Source organism: Tachyglossus aculeatus, chromosome 15 (genome assembly GCF_015852505.1).
Source record: "Tachyglossus aculeatus isolate mTacAcu1 chromosome 15, mTacAcu1.pri, whole genome shotgun sequence".
In the NCBI taxonomy this organism is placed as follows: Eukaryota; Metazoa; Chordata; class Mammalia; order Monotremata; family Tachyglossidae; genus Tachyglossus; species Tachyglossus aculeatus.
In genome coordinates this window covers 26,546,438-26,552,437 of record NC_052080.1, presented here as the reverse complement: position 1 = coordinate 26,552,437, position 6,000 = coordinate 26,546,438, and positions in this window count along the sequence as shown.

Here is a 6,000-nt window from a genome sequence, read left to right as displayed (position 1 = left end):
ATGGGGCTCACAGTCTTAATCCCTATTTTACAGATGAGGTAACTGAGGCACAGAGCAATTAGACAGTGAGCCCGCTCTTCTAGACTGTGAGCCCGCTGTTGGGTAGGGACCGTCTCTATCTGTTGCCGACTTGTACTTCCCAAGCGCTTAGTCCAGTGCTCTGCACACAGTAAGCGCTCAATAAATGAGAAGCAGTGTGGCTCAATGGAAAGAGCACGGACTTTGGAGTCAGAGGTCATGGGTTCAAATCCCGGCTCTGCCACTTGTCAGCTGTGGGACTTTGGGCAAGTCACTTCACTTCTCTGCGCCTCAGTCACCTCATCTGTAAAATGGGGATTAAGACTGTGAGCCCCCTTGGGACAACCTGATCATCTTGTAAGCTCCCCAGCGCTTAGAACAGTGCTTTGCACATAGTGAGTGCTTAATAAATGCCATTATTATTATTATTATTATTAATAAATACGATTGATTGATTGATTAAATGGTTGCTCAAGGTCACACAGCAGACAAGAGACGGAGCGGAGATTAGAACCCACTTCCTCTGACTCCCAAGCCTGGGATCCTTCCCCTGGGCCACACTGTTTGGACTCCTCCCTCCCTCCCTCCCAGTAGTGTCAGAGAAGCTGGGCAGGCGGTGTGGACTTTGCTTTCCTCCCTCCTGCTCGGGGAGGGTGGGCAAGTCTGGACAAGCAGCTCCGACTCCTGCTCCGAAATTAGCCCAAGAGTCCAGGGAAGGGCGGTCTGACCCCAAGAGGTAAAGCCCACATTCCAGTCCCAAAGGGGCCTGGATTCTCATCAACCGGACGACCCCGAGGAGAGCCTTTTTTACCAAAAAAAAATGGTATTTGTTAAGCACTTACTAGCTGCCAAGCACCGTTCCGCGCGGTGGGGTCGATTAAAAGTAACCAGGTTGGACAGCCCCTGCCTCAGTGGGGCTCACACTTTTAATCCCCATTTTACACCAGCCAACCCCAAGGTGCACGCCGTGGGCAGGTTAACTGTTGGCTGTGCTTTATTGGACTCTCCCGAGCACCTAGTAATAATAATAATAATGATGATGGCATTTATTAAGCGCTTACTATGTGCAAAGCACTGTTCTAAGCACTGGGGAGGTTACAAGGAGATCAGGTTGTCCCACGGGGGGGCTCACAGTCTTAATCCTCATTTTGCAGTTGAGGTAACTGAGGCTCAGAGAAGTGAAGTGACTTGCCCAAGGTCACACAGCAGACAGCAGCGTGGCTCAGTGGAAAGAGCACGGGCTTTGGAGTTAGAGGTCGTGGGTTCGAATCCCGGCTCCACCACAAGCCTGCTGTGTGACCTTGGGCAAGTCACTTAACTTCTCTGAGCCTCAGTTCCCTCATCTGTAAAAATGGGGATTAAGACTGTGAGCCCCACGTGGGACAACTTTGTCACATTGTATCCCCCCCCCCCCACCGCTTAGAACAGTGCTTTGCACATAGTAAGCACTTAACAAATGCCATTATTATTATTATTATTATTATTATTATGTGGCGGAGCTAGGATTTGAACCCATGACCTTTGACTCCAAAGCCCATGCTCTTTCCACTGAGCCACGCTGCTTCTCTAATCCCCTTGTAGCCCCCCTAGTGCTTAGAATAGTGCTTTGAACACAGTAAGCGCTTAACAAATACGATCATTATTATTATTATTATTGTAACAATAGTAGCATTTGGTAGGCGCTTACTATGTGTCAGGCACTGGGCTAAGAGCTGGGGTAGCTAATAATAATAATAATAATGATGGTATTTGTTAAGCGCTTATTATGTGCACAGCACTGTACTAAGCACTGGAGTGGATACAGGGATGCAGTCCCTGCCCCACATAGGGCTCACGGTCTTAATCCCCATTTTACAGATGAGGTAACTGAGGCACGGAGGTGAAATGACTTACCCAAGGCCACACAGCAGACAAGTGGAGGAACCAGGATTAGAACCCATGACCTTCTGACTCCATGCTCTATCCCTAGGCCATGCTGCTTCCCATGATAGACGGCAGGGAATGCCACTGTTTATTGTTGTATTGTACTCTCCCAAGCGCTTAGTACAGTGCTCTGCACACAGTAGGCGCTCAATAAACAACTGAATGAATGAATGAGTATACGGTAGTCAGATCGGACACTGTCCCTGTCACACACTGGGCTCCCAATCTAAAGGGAAGGGAGACCGGCTACTGAACACCCATTTTGCAGATGCGGAAACTGAGGCACAGAAAATCAATCAAGCGCATTCTTTGAGCTCTATGTGCAGGACGCTGTACCAAACGCTTGAGCGAGTGCAAGGGAATGAGCAGATCCCTACCATGCCCATAACGAGTTCAAAGTCCAGAGAAGTTACTTCCCTGCCCATAACGAGTTTAAAGTCTAGGGAAGTTAAGCGACTAGTCCAAGGTCACAGCAGGCAAGTGGTGTTGCCGGGATTGAAACCCAGGTGTCTAGACTTCCAGGCCTGTGCTCTTTCCCCTTAATCAATCAATCAATCGTATTTATTGAGCACTTACTGTGTGCAGAGCACTGTACTAAGCGCTTGGGAAGTCCAAGTTGGCAACATATAGAGACGGTCCCTACCCAACAGTGGGCTCACAGTCTAGAAGGGGGAGACGGAGAACAAAACAAAACATATTAACAAAATAAAATAAATAGAATAGATATGTACAAGTAAAATAAATAAATAGAGTAATATGACAGTGTCGCTGGCCCGGGGGTGGGTCCCTCCAAGAGGGGTGAGGGGCAGACCCACGCTGCCCACATTCAACACGGAGAAGCAGCGTGGCTCAGTGGAAAGAGCCCGGGCTTTGGAGTCAGAGGTCATGGGTTCAAATCCCAGCTCCGCCAATTGTCAGCTGTGTGACTCTGGGCAAGTCACTTCACTTCTCTGGGCCTCAGTTCCCTCATCTGTAAAATGAGGATTAAGACTGTAAGCCCCCCGTGGGACAACCTGATCACCTTGTAACCTCCCCAGCGCTTAGAACAGTGCTTTGCACATAGTAAGCGCTTAATAAGTGTCATCATCATCATCATTGTAACCTCCCCAACGCTTAGAACAGTGCTTCGCACATAGTAAGCACTTAATAAATGCCATCATTATTATTATTATTCAACAGGAACAAAGGTCACGGGCAAAGCTGGGGCCGCTGCACCTCGATGTTTCTTACTTGCCCGGACGCCTTCATTCATTCAATCGTATTTATTGAGCGCTTACTGTGTGCAGAGCACTGTACTAAGCGCTTGGGAAGTACAAGTTGGCAACATATAGAGACGGTCCCTACCCCACAGTGGGCTCACAGTCTAGACGTCACTCGCCCGCTGGCCCAGGCCCAGCCTCTCCCCGGGTTGGAGGCCAAGAGGCGAAGCCCACGAGGCCCTTTTCGTTTCCAAACTAAATGCATGAATTAAGGTGGCTATGTTAGCAGCGCCGCAATCCCACCTGCTTATCCTGTTGCTCCCGGGAATGCGTCTCTCTTTGCTCCGCCACCAGCGTGGTCCACGGCTCCAAGGGAGATCCGGGCCTCCTGGCCTCTCTGCTTCCTCAGGCCCGGCCTGCTAAACGCGACCCCGAGTGGAAACGTCATCTCCTCTCCCCAACACCTCCGCCGGGGCCGGGATTGGTCGGTGAAGGGGTTAATAATAATTGCGGTATTTCTTAATAATAGTAATAATGGTGATGATGATGATGGTATTTGTTAAGCGCTTACTATGTGCAAAGCACTGTTCTAAGCGCTGGGGGGGATACAAGGTGATCAAGGTGTCCCACGTGGGGCTTACGGTCTTCATCCCCATTTTACAGATAGGGGAACTGAGGCTCTGAGAATTTAAGTGACTTGCCCAAGGTCACACAGCAGACCTGTGGCGGAGTCGGGATTCGAACCCATGACCTCTGGCTCCAAAGCCCGTGCTCTTGCCACTGAGCCACGCTGCTAATGGTATTTGTTAGCACTTACTATGTGCCAAGCACTGTACTAAGTGCCGGGGTGGATACGAGCAAATTGAGTCGGACACAGTCCCTGTCCCACATGGGGCGCAGTCTTCATCCCCATTTTATAGATGAGGGGACTGAGACACAGAGAAGTGACTTGGCCAAGGCCACACAGCAGACAAGTGGCGGGATTATGAACCCATGACCTTCTCCCAGGCCTGTGCTCTATCCTCTGGGCCATGTCTCCCCTCCTTCTAGACTGTGAGCCCACTGTTGGGTAGGGACCGTCTCTATATGTTGCCAACTTGGACTTCCCAAGCGCTTAGTACAGTGCTCTGCACACAGTAAGCGCTCAATAAATACGATTGACTGAATGAATGAATGATGCTTTCCATTTGTCGGGGGCAGCGATTGTGGGGGGCCGGGGCGGCCCAGGCCGAGGGAGATTTGGGATCCAGTAGAGAAGCAGCATGGCTCAGTGGAAAGAGTCCGGGCTTTGGAGTTAGAGGTCGTGGGTTCGAATGCCGGCTCCGCCACATGTCTGCTGTGTGACCTTGGGCAAGTCACTTCACTTCTCTGAGCCTCAGTTATCTCATCTGTAAAATGGGGATTAAGACTGTGAGCCCCACGTGGGACAACTTGATCACCTTGTATCCCCCGCCAGCGCTTAGAACAGTGCTCTGCACATAGTAAGCGCTTAACAAACGCCATTATTATTATTATTATTATTATTATTACCTGGGCACCCCAGGGCCCGGATGATGGGTTCTTGAGCCAGAAGCAGGGTGAAAGGAGAGCTGGGGAAGGGGCTGTGCCCCCCAATTTAAGAGAAGATCAGGGGTGGGGACGGATCTCGGAGAAAGGACACCTGGAGTCAAAACCGGCTGGGTCGGAAGGGTGGCCTTCTAATAAATATGGTAGAAGATGGATTCTCCCAGGCCATTTTTCTATCCCATGTAGTCATAAATTAATCTGTGGCCCCAGCTAAACGGTCACCTTGTGCCCTAGAGCACGAGCCTGGAGTCGGAAGGATCTGGGTTCTTCCACTTTCTGCTGTGTGACCTTGGGCAAGTCACTTCACTTCTCCGTGCCTTAGGGACCTCATCTGTAAAACGGGGATTAGACCGTGAGCCCCACGTGGGACAGGGACTCCGTCTCACCTGATTTCCTTGTATTCATTCAGTCATTCATTCAATCGTATTTATTGAGCGCTTACAGTGTGCAGAGCACTTGGGAAGTCCAAGTTGGCAACATATAGAGATGGTCCCTACCCAACAGTGGGCTCCCAGTCTAGAAGGGGGAGACAGAGAATAAAACAAAACATATTAACAAAATAGAATAAATAGAATAAATATGTACAAATAAAATAGAGTAATAACTACGTGCAAACATCTATACATATATACAGGTGCTGTGGGGAGGGGAAGGAGGTAAGGCGGGGGGGATGGAGAGGGGGATGAGGGGGCTCAGTCTGGGAAGGCCTCCTGGAGGAGGTGAGCTCTCAGTAGGGCCTTGAAGGGAGGAAGAGAAGGGATTGTATCAATCCCAGGGTTTAGTACAATGCCTGGCACATAGTAAGTGCCTAACAAATACCACTATTATTATTATTGTAATTATTTTCTACTGCTGTACCCTCCCAAGTGCTCAGTCCAATGCTCTGCCCATGATAGATTTATCACCTCTGTAGTGAGGTCACGCCGGCCAGCCCCACTGCATTCACTCAGTCATAGTTATCGAACACTTACTGTGTGCAGAGCACTGTACTAAGCGCTTGGGAAAGTACAATACAGCAATAATGAGAGACGGTCCTCAGCAGGCACTCAAAAAGAGGCACCGTAGTGGAGAAATGTGCTCTGGGGCCCAGCCAAGCTCTTCAACGTGTGGCCATCCTACAAGCGCTTAGTACAGTGCTCTGCACACAGTAAGCGCTCAATAAATACGATTGATGATGATGGAAAACCGTGGGGATCCCCCAGTTGCGGGGCATCCTGCTTGTTGACAGTGAGCCTGCTGTTGGGTAGGGACCGTCTCTATATGTTGCCAACTTGTACTTCCCAAGCGCTTAGTA